General features: G+C 37.6%; 1 protein-coding gene and 1 long non-coding RNA gene across 5 annotated transcripts in view; one reads left to right on the top strand and one right to left on the bottom strand.

Moving 5' to 3' along the window:
- The window catches only part of LRMDA (leucine rich melanocyte differentiation associated), a 1,186,567-nt gene that overhangs the window by 22,338 nt on the left and 1,150,063 nt on the right, over positions 1 to 14,166 (bottom strand). The gene's annotated exons all lie outside the window — the stretch shown is intronic.
- LOC114110821 (uncharacterized) overlaps positions 1 to 14,166 on the top strand; it is a 74,129-nt gene that overhangs the window by 1,863 nt on the left and 58,100 nt on the right. For all 4 annotated transcript variants that reach the window (XR_006058021.2, XR_009598550.1, XR_009598552.1 and 1 more), the window contains exons 3-4: positions 11,628 to 11,720; positions 11,894 to 12,024. This is a non-coding gene — a long non-coding RNA (uncharacterized LOC114110821). The remainder of the gene's footprint in view (positions 1 to 11,627; positions 11,721 to 11,893; positions 12,025 to 14,166) is intronic.

The raw sequence follows: 14,166 nt of genomic DNA, 5'->3' as shown, positions 1-14,166 counted from the left end.
ATGCTGAATGGCCTTGAGGCATATCCCAGTAAGAAAAAGCACAGTATAATTTATATTTTTCAAAGAATGCTCACATCCATTGTTTCTTTATAATCCTCAAAATACTTTTATGAGGTTCACATTGTTCAAATAAGGAAACCAGACCCAGAGATAGGAAGATAGGAAGGTACTTGCTCAAGGACACCAAGAAAGTAAGTAGCAGTCCCTGAACCCAAAACAAGATCCATCAATTCTAAGATGCATGCTCCTTCCACTGTAGGTCAAGTGCCTCTGAGAAAAGCCCTAATGAAAAGAAGAAAGGTTGCATGCATCCCTGTAGTTAAGTTGCTCAGACCCCTTTGTCCCTATTTTCCCCATGTGTCTGTCTGCCCAGCTCCCTGCATCCCATAAAGCGAACTGTTCACAGGATATGACTGGTTTGCCTGGATGCTGAGCTGATGGTGATGCTATGTGAATATGACCACAACATAACTTGTCTTTATAAATATCCATTCCTTGCAGGCTTGTGAAACTACTCACTTGAAATCTAAGTCTGTTTGGCAGGGAGACAGGGACAAGACAGCTGTAAGTTGGCATAGTTACCCTAGGCTAGTCCACCGCAAGCCACCTCACTTAGAGGAGGACTGGAAGCCAGTGCGGTGGTTTAATACCAGGACTGCTGGCAGCTCCCACCTTGTGACCTGGGATTGCAAGGTGATCTGGGATGAGAGGCTCTGAAATATCATCAGACATGCTCCAAGGGTGTGCTTGCTGCTGCTTAAGTGCTTTAGAGAGGGGACATCTATTAAATGTGTTCAGTATTCTCCTTTCCTCTTCAATCACATCTTCTCTCACTCTTCTCTTTTTTCTCCTTTCTCGAGGAAACAGCCAAAAAGTAACATGTTCTCATAATAACCAGATCGAGTTTCTTCAGATTAATCCATTTAGTAAGCATGAGCAGTTACAATGAGCCTAATGGTGGGCTAAGTTTTGGAAATCCGGAACTGAATCATGCTGTTTCTATGACCGAATGAGTTATAGTATAGTGGGAAAAGACAGTAGTTAGACAAGTAAGCTAAAAAGGTTAAAAGTGCTATTATTGAGTTAAGTTATTTACTTATTGAATTAAATGATTGATTTGTAAGATGCTATAATTGACAATCCTGAAGAAATTATCAGAATCAGTGGAATATATATAATAATCTATGTATAATTTAAAAAATATGTTCTCAAGCTGAACAAGAATGGACCTACAGGGACTTCCCTGGTGGTCCAATGGCTAAGACTCTGCAATTTCAATGCAGGGAGCCTGGGCTCAATCTCTGATCAGGGAACTAGATCCCATATGCCGTAACTAAGTATCCTGTATACCACAACTAGAAAAAGAAAAAAAAACACCTCACATGCTGCAAGTAAACATTCCAAACACTACACACACAAAAAAAATAAAAGATCTGAGTGCCGCAACTAAGGTGCAGCCAAATAAATAAATACACATTTTTTAAAGAGTGGACTTACAAAGACACCACATTGAAGATAAGTTCATGAAGAAAGATCAGCATTGAACTGCATCCTGAAGAACATTAATGACTTTAGTAATCACCTTAGTAAAAAAAGGATCCTAGCAGCAGCAGCAGAAGTAAATAGTGGAAGAAAGTATCACTTGTAAGGACCTTTATTATTGTTTAAATAATTTTGATTATGTAACTGTGGTTCAATATAGAACAAAGTAATGTCATTTTCTAAATGTTTTACATTTTCCCTGGAGTTTCCAGTTGCTTTTATTTTATTCTTAAAATAGCTTACTCCTTTTTTAGGCCTTTTACACAGATATGCTCCTGGTTTTTCCTTGGATAATTATAGCTACTATTATTAAACACTTTTAAAGGAATGACCTAAAATCATTACAGGTTGAAATGTGAGGATGAAGCTAAAACAGTATTTAGCAAGAAATGTGTTGCTTTAAATGCTTTTATTTAGAAGATAGCTTAGAAGCCAATGATCAAGATTCCTGTATTATCAAACTAGAAACGAAAAAGTCACTCAAAGTAACTGAAAGGGAGAAAATGACAAAGTAATAATGGAATACTTTGTGCTATTTTTTGGCAAATTTTTGTAGGTATGAAATTATCTCTAAAATGAGAAAAAAAATTTAAGTTGTATGAAAGATGCTGTTAAGAAATCAAAAAGGCAAGACTGATTGGGAGAAAATATTTGCAATACACATACCTGACTAACACTTGTATCAAGAATACATAGAGAATTCTTACAACTTTATCATAATAAGACACACAGCCAATTAAAAGATTTGAACAGATATTTCATGAAAGAAGAATTATGAATGTCCAACAAGTACATGAAAACATGCTCAAAATTTCTAATCATCAGGGAAATGCAAATAAAATTATAATACTATAATACTACCTTTGAAATATAATGGCTAAAATTTTAAAAGACTGTTAACACTAAATGTTGGCTTATAAATATAATAACTGAACTTTCATACATTGCTGTTGAGAGTATGAAATGATACAACTTCTTTGGAAATAATTTAGAAGTTTTAAACAAAGCTAAACATACTCTTAGCATATAACCCAGCTAATACAGTTGTTTACCAAAAGTAATAATCAACCAGTGTGGTACTGACATTAAAAACAGACATATTCAGCAATGAAACAGAAGAGAGGGTCTGAAATAAACCCTCACATGTATGGTTAACTGATTCTCAACAAGGGTGACAATTCCTTTCAAATAGCTGCTTCAAAAAATGACTATAGGAAAACTGGATATTCATATGTGAAAGAATGAAATTGGATCCTTACTGTTACATACAAAAATTAACAAAAAATATATCAAAGATGTAAAGAAAGAGCTAAAATTATAAAACTCTTAGAAGAAAACATTAAGGAGAATCTTTAAAATATTGAATTTGGCAATAATTTCTTGGCTATGACACCAAAGGCAACAAGAGCAAAGACAGGTAAACTGGACTTCACCAAAATTTAAAGCTTTTGTGAAACAAAGGACACTATCAAGGGTGTGAAAAGGCACCCTACAGACTGGAGTGAAATATCTGTAAATCATATATCTGGAAGGGATTGGGATCCAGAATATATAAAGAAATACTACAACTCAAAATAAATGAGAAAATAAAACCCCAATCAAATATTGGCAACGGACTTGAATAGACATTTTTCCAAAGAAGATATGTGAATGGCCAACAAGTACATGAAAAGGTGCTTAGCATCCCAAGTCATAAGGGAAATGCAAATCAAAATCAGTGAGATACCACTTCATACCACTAAATGGGCATTATAAAACAAAAAAACAAAACAAAGGAAAAAAAAAACCCAAAACACCAGAGATTGGAACCCTTACGTATTGTGGATGGAAACGGTGCAACTCTTTTGAAAACAGTATGGCAAATCCTCAAAAAGGTAACCAATAGAACTACCTTACGATGCAGTCATTTTACTTTCAGGCATATATCCAAAAGAACTGAAAGCAGAGACCTCAACAGATACTTGTACATCCATGTTCATAGCAGCATCACGCTCAACAGCCAAAAGGGTACAGCGATGCACATAGCCAGCAAGATGAAGAAATAAACTAAAGGTGACATACACATACAATGAGATATTATTCATCTGTAAAAAGGGAAGGAATAAAATTCTAATACAGCTAAAACATGGATGACCCTTGAAAATATTATGCTAAGTATAATAAGCCAGACACAAAAAGGATAGATTTATACTCTAATGATTCCACTTGATGTATGTAGAATAAGCACATTCACAGAGACAGGAAGGGTAATGAATTTACTGAAGGCTGGGGAAAGAAGAAACAGGGAGCTATTGTCTAATAGCTTTGGGATTTCTGTTCAGCATAGTAAAAAACAGTTTTGTAAATAGAGTGACAAGGGTTGCCAAGATGGTGAACATACTTAATGTCACTAAATTGTACACTTAAAAAATGGCTAAAATGGTGAATATTATATTGTATCCAAGAATAAGAAAAAATACCCCCAAACTTGGTAAAAGGCAAACATTCACCAAGGAAAATGGAGCCGCAAACTGTGGTATTGTTGTATCTGCATATACTGAAATGCCATTCAGTAATGAAGAGCAACAACGTAGGTACATTTCAGGAATGTAATACTAAGCAAATGACCCAGACACAAAAGAAGTACATTTGTTGCCATTACTCAGTCACCCAGTCATGTCCAACATTTTGCAAACTACATGACTCCATTTATGCTAAGTTCATGAAAAAGCAAAACTAACCTATAATGACGAAAACAAATGAGTCATTGAGTAGGGTTGGGGGCTCTGACTGTAAAGGAGTATAAGGGAACTTTTAGGGGTAATGGGAATGTTTTATGTCTTGATTGGCATTGTGAATATACAGCTTCAGGTATTTGGCACAATTCATCTGAACTTAAAATGAACTCATGGACTGTTTATTGTATGTAAATCATACCTCAATAAAATTGAGGAAAGGAAGGAAGGTGGACGATCATTGGATGGAAGGAAGAAAAGAAGAACAGAGAGAAGGAAGGAAGGAAAGGAAGGAAGGAGGAAAAGGAAGGAGAAAAACAATCACACAGCTATAGCAAGTGGAAAATTAGTAGACGGCAATATTGGCACAAGAGAAGGTAATTACCCATGTTGAATATAACAGAGCCCAGAAATAACTCCACATATATACACAAATTTGGCAATGCCACAGATAGCTCTGAAAAGGAAAGAACGTTTAAAGTAGAACAATAAGCTAGCCATGTAGTCAAAAAGTTTAATGCTATCCCAAACTGCATCACTACCTGGGAGATTCTGGATGGACACAACACCTAAATGTGAAAGACAACATTTCATAGTTTTAAAGAGAAAATATAGAATAACTTCATGATTTCAAGGTACTGAAGAATTTCGTCAAATATATCACAGCCCCGGCACTCTCCAGTACGTATATTTTATAAATACTAAGGAATTTGATCACATCAAAAGACAATAAAGGAAAATGGTAAGCCAAAGACTCACAAAAGATGATCTGCAAACACATTAAAGTTAAGTTTTTATAGCTAGAGTATTAAGGGAGTCCCAGGAGTCTTACTGCAGGGTTAAGCTTCAATCATTTCAGACCTGCACAGGCTACTACCTTATAATGATACTATCTGAAAAGTTAACTATTTAAACATATTGATATATATATATATTTTTTTAATTCAATATAACTACTGTCTTGTGCTACCCATCACTCTAGTTGATTTTCAAACTTTGTAAAAAATCCTCAGCTGCTTCTCAGTGATAGAAAGAACTACATTTATTTCTGGCTTCAAGGTCCTCCAGAGAAGGAGGTTTTGATGAGCACACGACAGATAGTTTGAACGTGACCCTGTGAGGATAAATCCAGTAGAGACAAATCAGGTGACCTAAGTGACCAGGCAAGAGGTTTCCTCCACTGAGCCACTGTCGGCGAAAGTGCCATCACAAACCACTGCACTCAAATGAGCTAAAATTAAAAGTGTACTTTTCAAACCCACAAAAACAAATAAGTGGAGAAACAATGCAAATAGTTATCCTGACAAATGATGTCTGTGTAACTGTGAAGCACTTAAGCTTTTAGAGTTACTAAATCTTAAAATTTTACTAAGACTTGAAACACACTGAAGACCGCATGCCTATGAGTTTCCAACCAAAATTGCTTATTTTTCCTCCCCTCCATACTGTTCTAGCAGTTTTTTAAAATATGTGGCTCTATTCTGATAGACATATATGCACGCATGATCATATCTTCTTGATTTAGTGAGTCTTTTAGCAATACTATACCATCTGAGGAGAAGGCAATGGCAGCCCACTCCAGTACTCTTGCCTGGAAAATCCCATGGATGGAGGAACCTTGTAGGCTGCAGTCCATGGGGTCGCTAGGACATGACTGAGCGACTTCACTTTCACTTTTCACTTTCATGCATTGGAGCAGGCAATGACAACCCATTCCAGTATTTTTGCCTGGAGAATCCTGGGGATGGGGGAGCCTGGTGGGCTGCCGCCTATGGGGTCGCACAGAGTTGGACGCGACTGAAGTAACTTAGCAGCAGCAGCAGCAGCAGCAGCATACCATCTGTATTAGGGTTCTCCAGAGACACAGAATCAATAAGATATTGATATAGATGAATATTTATTAAGAAGAATTGGTTAATGCGATTATGAGCTAGAGAAGTTCAAACTTTGCCATGGAGACCCAGAAAAGCAGGTGCTGTAATTCAGCCTAAATCCAAAGGTCTCAGAACTAGAAGAACCAATGGTGTAAAGCTCAATCCAAGGGTACAAGATAAGATGTGATGTCCAGCTTAAGTAGTGAGGCAGAAATAAAAGAGGCAAATTTCTCCTTCTGCCTTTTATGTTATTTAGGTTCTCAATAGACTGGAGTATGCCCACCCACATTGGGAAGGGAAATCTACTTTCAGAGTCCACCAACTCAAATGCTAATCTTATCCAGAAACACCCTCAAAGAGACATCCAGAAATAGCATTTAACATGGGCACTTTTGGCCCGTCAAGTTGTCACATAAAACTGACCCTCACATCATCCATTTTGTTCTTTAGGGAGGTTAGATGAAAAAAAAAAAAAAGACAGTCCAGGACATTGCATGTGAAACCATTTGTGTAAAAAGAAGAGATTAAGTATATAAATACACATGTATGTACATACACATATACAAACACAAGTTCTCAGTCCTCCTTAGGTGGTGAGAAATAGCACTTTATAATTAGAAGCAAATACAGGCACTGATGAACAAAAGGCCGTAGTCTTTCCCAGTTTCTGCCAAACAGCGTAGAAGAGGAAAACGATTTTAGTGAGAACTAAAAACCACTGGGAATTGCTTTAATAGCTAAATGGGGAAAATGTAAAGATAAGAGAAACCATCAGAGATAAAACTTAGCCTGCAATAATGAAGCTAGCTTCAAGCCACAGTTTAGGATTTTCAGTTATAAATTAAGCCAGTGTTGAGTGTTGACAAGATTAAGGATTTTTAAATATACGCCAAATAAGTGATGTCCAAATTTCCTACGATCTTCCCCAAGGGGTATGACCTAGTCAGGGTTGGGATTACAGGAGTCTAAAATGAAATTTCTTACCCAAGGTAACTGGGACATCAAAGGTTTAAAGAAAGTAAAGGTCTGGGTAGAAGTGTCAAGGCCCAAGGTAGACGAGTCAAGCCAGAAGGAATGTCTGAGAAATTAGTAAAACTAAAGGAGAATGAATGATCAGAATTAGAAGTGGCATTGATGTCAGACATAGAACAAGGAGTCTAGGGTCAGAGAGAAAACAACAGATGAAATATGTTGGAAGCAAGAGGGGAAAGAGATTTCTGAGTGATTACCTAGAAAGACATTGGTCTAGCTTACAAGCAATAGATAACTGAGTAGATGAGACTCAGCTATAAAAAGGTGACTAACTTTAGAGTCCCCACTCTAGGAATGACGCAGATATTGTGCTTTGGTCTGTTTCAAAGTATCCAACTTGAGAGACTGCTCTGACTCCAGGAATGAAATCGATCACCTAAAACATTTCCAAAACTTCCTTTCTGAAAATGCCTTCAGAGTTTTTAAGTTCACCATATAGTTATTTATACTTGGGTATCACTGTATTTTGCAAAGCACTTTCATATGCATCGTATCTCACAAAGTCACTAAATTTCACGTCTCAAGAAACACTGCAATCCCCTCTGCCTTCGGTGGTTGTTCACCTCAGCTGCCTTTGGACAGTTTCATTTCCTCCCCTACCTGGGAAGGAAGTGAAAGCCAGACAAAGGAGCAAAGCAGGGAGCAGGACAGAAGGAGAAGCTGGCTGTTAGGTTCTGGAGCTCCATTCATAACCATCCCCTAAGATGGAGTTTTCCCAAATTTTCAACATAACTAATGATTTCCTGTCTGAAAGCAGAAACCAGGATGTGAGCTTTCCAGGCAATTAATTCTTTAAAGTCACTATGCTAAGTGTTCATAGAAAGGCTTCAAAAAAAATCTTAAATCATAGAAAATGTTTTTCATTTGAAGGTATCTTAGGTTTATTTATAGCATACTTTAAAAAAACTTATTTCAGGGAATGAATTGGGTCACAGAGTTATGGAATGCTATTTTTTTTTTCTTTTTGCTCACCCTAAGCCTCATTTTATGAATGATTTGTAACTTCTATTTTTATTATTATTATTATTATTTTAATTTTTATTTTTACTTTATTTTACTTTACAATACTGTATTGGTTTTGCCATACATTGACATGAATCCATCACGGGTGTACATGCGTTCCCAAACATGAACCCCCCTCCCACCTCCCTCCCCATAACATCTCTCTGGGTCATCCCCGTGCACCAGCCCCAAGCATGCTGTATCCTGCGTCGGACATAGACTGGTGATTCGATTCTTACATGATAGCATACACGTTTCAATGCCATTCTCCCAAATCATCCCACCCTCTCCCTCTCCCTCTGAGTCCAAAAGTCTGCTATACACATCTGTGTCTTTTTTGCTGTCTTGCATACAGGGTCATCATTGCCATCTTTCTAAATTCCATATATATGTGTTAGTATACTGTATTGGTGTTTTTCTTTCTGGCTTACTACACTCTGTATAATCGGCTCTAGTTTCATCCATCTCATCAGAACTCATTCAAATGTATTCTTTTTAACGGCTGAGTAATACTCCATTGTGTATATGTACCACAGCTTTCTTATCCATTCATCTGCTGATGGACATCTAGGTTGCTTCCATGTCCTGGATATTATAAACAGTGCTGCGATGAACATTGGGGTACATGTGTCTCTTTCAATTCTGGTTTCCTCGGTGTGTATGCCCAGCAGTGGGATTGCTAGGTCATAAGGCAGTTCTATTTCCAGTTTTTTAAGGAATCTCCACACTGTTCTCCAAAGTGGCTGTACTAGTTTGCATTCCCACCAAGAGTGTAGGAGGGTTCCCTTTTCTCCACACCCTCTCCAGCATTTATTGCTTGCAGATTTTTGGATTGCAGACATTCTGACTGGTGTGAAGTGGTACCTCATTGTGGTTTTGATTTGCATTTCTCTGATAATGAGTGATGCTGAGCATCTTTTCATGTGTTTGTTAGCCATCCGTATGTCTTCTTTGGAGAAATGTCTATTTAGTTCTTTGGCCCATTTTTCGATTGGGTTGTTTATTTTTCTGGAATTGAGCTGCATAAGTTGCTTGTATATTTTTGAGATTAGTTGTTTGTCAGTTGCTTCATTTGCTATTATTTTCCCCCATTCAGAAGGCTGTCTTTTTACCTTGCTTATATTTTCCTTTGTTGTGCAGAAGCTTTTAATTTTTTTTTATTACCAGAATTCTGGGAGGTGGATCATAGAGGATCCTGCTGTGATTTATGTCGGAGAGTGTTTTGCCTATGTTCTCCTCTAGGAGTTTTATAGTTTCTGGTCTTATATTTAGATCTTTAACCCATTTTGAGTTTATTTTTGTGTGCTGTGTTAGAAAGTGATCTAGTTTCATTCTTTTACAAGTGGTTGACCAGTTTTCCCAGCACCACTTGTTAAAGATTTTGTAACTTTTAAGATTTGTTCCAAAAGAGGACTTTCAAACATGTTTTGAGCAGCATCTCCATCATCAGAAAAATGTGAATTTTACAAAGTAAGAGAATGCCTTTCACTGAGATATTTCAGTGAAGAACATGGACTTTGGGCCTAGAGAGCTTGAATTAACATCATGGAATTCACAGCTACTCACAGCTACTACCTATATGTGAAACTGTTAGTAACTCAGTTGTGTCTGACTCTTTGTGACCCCATGGACTGTATCCTGCCAGACTTCTTTATCCATAGAATTCTCTAGGCAAAAAGGGAATGGCTACCCACTCCAAGTATTATTGCCTGGAAAATTCCAAGGACAAAGGAGCCTAGTAGGCTACATACAGTCCATGGGGTCGCAAAGAGTGGGCTATGACTGAACAACTATCGCTTGCACCATTATGTGACCCAGCCTCATGACTGAGCCCTTCAGGGCCTTACTTTCCTTATTTTTAAAATGGGGATGAGAGCACTGACCTGATGGCGTTGTTGAATGATTAAATTAATTGATAGCTATAAAATGTTTTTACAGTATTTGCATAAGTGATAATTATCATTACCTAATTAGATTCATAAAATTCTGAACTTCATTCCTGACAGGAAAAATACCTCATTAATTTACAGTCACCTATCTGAAGTTTTGAGAAGACTGTGATGCTAAGCTACAAACTTAAAGTGTGTTAGTTCTATTCATTGTGGATAAATAATAATTTAATTATGTCTGACAAGAGTTTGTTTTATAAATAATATTACTCTCCCTTTGAATTTCTCTTTAAATCTCATTTAGTATATACAAACTATATACTAAGAATATACATATGTATATATAATATATAGGAATTACATAAGTATATATAACATATATATATACACATATATAAATATATTTAAGAACATATATATATATATACACACACACACACATATACATACATATGTGAGTATATATAAGAACTGAATCAATGGACATGAGTTTGAACAAACTCTGGGAGAGAGTGAAGGACAGGGAAGCCTGGCATGCTGCAATCCATGGAGTTGCAAAGAGTCAGACATGACTTAGGGGCTGAATCACAAAAAAATAAGAATTATACACTGAGAATAAAGATTAGATTCTGTTTGAAAATTTTAACTGAATGAATGACAAGGCCTTCTATCTCCAGGTATGCAGTCTCTGACATAGACAGCCAGGTGTGTCCACAACCAAATTCATACAGCCTGCTGGTTGCTTGAGGTGTAACTAGAGAAGCTCCTATAACGCAGACCTTCTCAAATCCATCCAAGCTGCACATCACCTTGTCATTTTGCTTCTTGACATTAACCTCCCTTTCCTGTTTGCTTGTTAACCCGTTTCCACTGCCCATTTTTCATGTTTCCACATTCTACATTGTTCTAAAACAGAATGAAGTAGTTTGCTTGCTTCATCCAGGATAAAGAAAGTGGGAGGGTGGATTTTTCAAGTGAAAATCTCTTCGATGAAAGAGACTCATCCTGTTTAATATGCAACAATATGTCTGTAAACACAGCCTAATAGACTTCTGTGTATTGGAACTGTTCTTTCTTTCATTCATAAAACAATTATGCATTGAGTGTCTGTGCATGCAAGGTATCCTTTAGCCCAGAACAAAACAAGTCCTTCCCTTTATTTGGACGAAAAATACACGCTTCCATAAATATATAACATGTCAGGGGGTGACAAGCGCAGCAGAGGAAATCTAAGCAGGGTAAGTGGAGTGCAATGGCGGGCGGGAATGCTTCTTCAGATAGAGTGGTCTCGGAAGGCCTCTCTAAGGAGCTGACATTTGAGCAAAGACCTGAATGGTGAGTACAAAGTCCAGTACTGGCCAGTGTGGTTGGAGTAAGGAGAATGCATGGAGAGCGATAGGGAATGGTATTTGCATTTAGTTTTGCTTCATTCTCATAGCCATTGGGACATTGATTTCTCTAGAACAGATCATACAAGGCCATATAGGGTCTTGTAAGGACTGTGGCTCTTACTCTAATGAGATGGGAAACCATGCGCAGGGGAGACACAGATTATGATTTCACATTTTTTAAAGGATTGCACTGACTTCCTGTTAAGAATAGACTGAAGAAAGGCAAGAGTAAAATCGGGAGACTGGTGAGCAGTGGAGTCGGGATGAATGATCCAGGTGAGAAACGACAGCAGCCGGGATCAAGATGTTAACTGTAGACGTGGTGGGAATATGGTTGCATCTGGAATTAATTTCTCACTGTCATTTCTGGGCCTTAATTCATGTAGCTCTTTCGTGCAATCTTTAACATTGTGCCCATCATAGCATATAATGATTATTTATATGTATAGCAGTCTGCAGGAGTTGGTGATGGACAGGGAAGCCTGGCGTGCTGCAGTCCATGGGGTCGCAAAGAGTTGGACACGACTGAATGAATGAACTGAACTGATATCAGTCTCCTCCAGATAAAAGTGATCCAGAAGTAAGCCAACCTCTTATTACTCTTATATTTCTAATTTCTAGGATATTGAAGGTGCCCAGCAAACATCTTTGGAGTGAGTGCATCCCCAAGTGTGTCATTCTGGATATGGATTAGCATAGGTTTTAAAGTCAGTTTCAAAACCAGAGAGGGCAACCTGAACTATGGAATTACTTAGAAAATATTTCTAGAGAAATCACTGATCCAGCAGGGGTGGGAGGAAATAAGAAGTACATGCAAATGTTAGTGCTTTTCAATTAAATAATTAAGCCCAATTTTCACTCACAAATGTCCTCCTATGTGTGCCCAGTTTCTTGACTACTGTACTTTAATAAAATAGGTGTTGTGCTTGATTAAATGTTATATCATAAAATAATTCTAGGGAAAACATTTATATGTTTATAATATGCATATGTGCTTATGCAGATATGTATGAATGAAACAGCAAAGAATCCAGGAATAAATATTGCCCATTAAGAGGTCCACTGACCAAACTGCCAAAAAAGCATTGCAAAATCCATTTTAATATATGATAAGTCAATATCCTATATGACACATAAAATATTTGTAGTGTAAACCTATAGGTCTGGCCAATAACCAGACCACCTGACCTGCCTCTTGAGAAACCTGTATGCAGGTCAGGAAGCAACAGTTAGAACCAGACATGGAACAATAGACTGGTTCCAAATAGGAAAAGGAGTACGTCAAGGCTGTATATTGTCACCCTGATTATTTAACTTATATGCAAAGTACATCATGAGAAACACTGGGCTGGGAGAAGCACAAGCTGGAATCAAGATTGCCAGGAGAAATATCAATAACCTCAGATATGCAGATGACACCACCCTTATGGCAGAAAGTGAAGAGGAACTAAAGAGCCTCTTGATGAAAGTGAGAGAGGAGAGTGAAAAAGTTGGCCTGCAGCTCAACATTCAGAAAACTAAGATCATGGCATCTGGTCCCATCACTTCATGGGAAATAGACGTGGAAACAGTGGAAACAGTATCAGACTTTATTTTTTGGGGCTCCAAAATCACTACAGATGGTGACTGCAGCCATGAAATTAAAAGACACTCCTTGGAAGGAAAGTTATGACCAACCTAGATAGCATATTCAAAAGCAGAGACATTACTTTGCCAACAAAGGTCCGTCTAGTCAAGGCTATGGTTTTTCCAGTGGTCAGGTATGGATGTGAGAGTTGGACTGTGAAGAAAGCTGAGCGCCGAAGAATTGATGCTTTTGAACTGTGGTGTTGGAGAAGACTCTTGAGAGTCCCTTAGACTTCAAGGAGATCCAACCAGTCCATTCTGAAGGAGATCTGTCTTGGGTGTTCATTGGAGGGACTGATGCTAAAGCTGAAACTCCAATACTTTGGCCACCTCATGCAAAGACTTGACTCATTGGAAAAGACCCTTATGCTGGGAGAGATTGAGGGCAGGAGGAGAAGGGGACGACAGAGGATGAGGTGGCTGGATGGCATCACTGACTCGATGGACACGAGTTTGAGTAAACTCCGGGAGTTGGTGATGGACAGGGAGGCCTGGTGTGCTGCGATTCATGGGGTCACAAAGAGTTGGACACGACTGAGTGACTGAACTGAACTGAACTGAATAAATTGGAGTTAAGATTCTAATTTTTTTTCAGTTAAATTTAATTTGTTAGGCAGCAGTTAAGCTTGATTTGTGAAGAGATATACACTGACTCTCGTGATAGTAACCTCCACCCATCATAACCTCTTTAAACTTCAAGGAATGCATGGACTATTTAAGTGCAAACCTTTTACAGTGTAGTGCAATTCTTTGACAATGTATCATTCTCAGCTGGGTATATCAAGTAAAGTTTTAAAGGAGGAGAGGAGAGTATTTCATTTGGAGGCATGCTCTTACATTTATTATGTTTGAGCAACATAGAAAGAGTTAATGTGGCTACAGAAAGTGGATTATATACTATGGCTCTGCAGATAATGGAGTTTTGGGGAAGATTGTCTTTATATGCACATAGGCAAATATGGATGTTGGGAATGAAAGTTTGTAAATAGGTAAATATGGATAGTATTTTGATGAAACTTAGTTTTATATATTAACTTTCTGAAATAACTCATGTACTATTTTTCACTTAGTAAAAATGGTATCACCTAATTGAAAC

The sequence above is a fragment of the Ovis aries genome, chromosome 25, assembly GCF_016772045.2.
Source record: "Ovis aries strain OAR_USU_Benz2616 breed Rambouillet chromosome 25, ARS-UI_Ramb_v3.0, whole genome shotgun sequence".
NCBI classification, from domain to species: Eukaryota; Metazoa; Chordata; class Mammalia; order Artiodactyla; family Bovidae; genus Ovis; species Ovis aries.
Note: the sequence above shows the minus strand (reverse complement) of the source record. Positions and strands in the feature narration are given on the sequence as shown.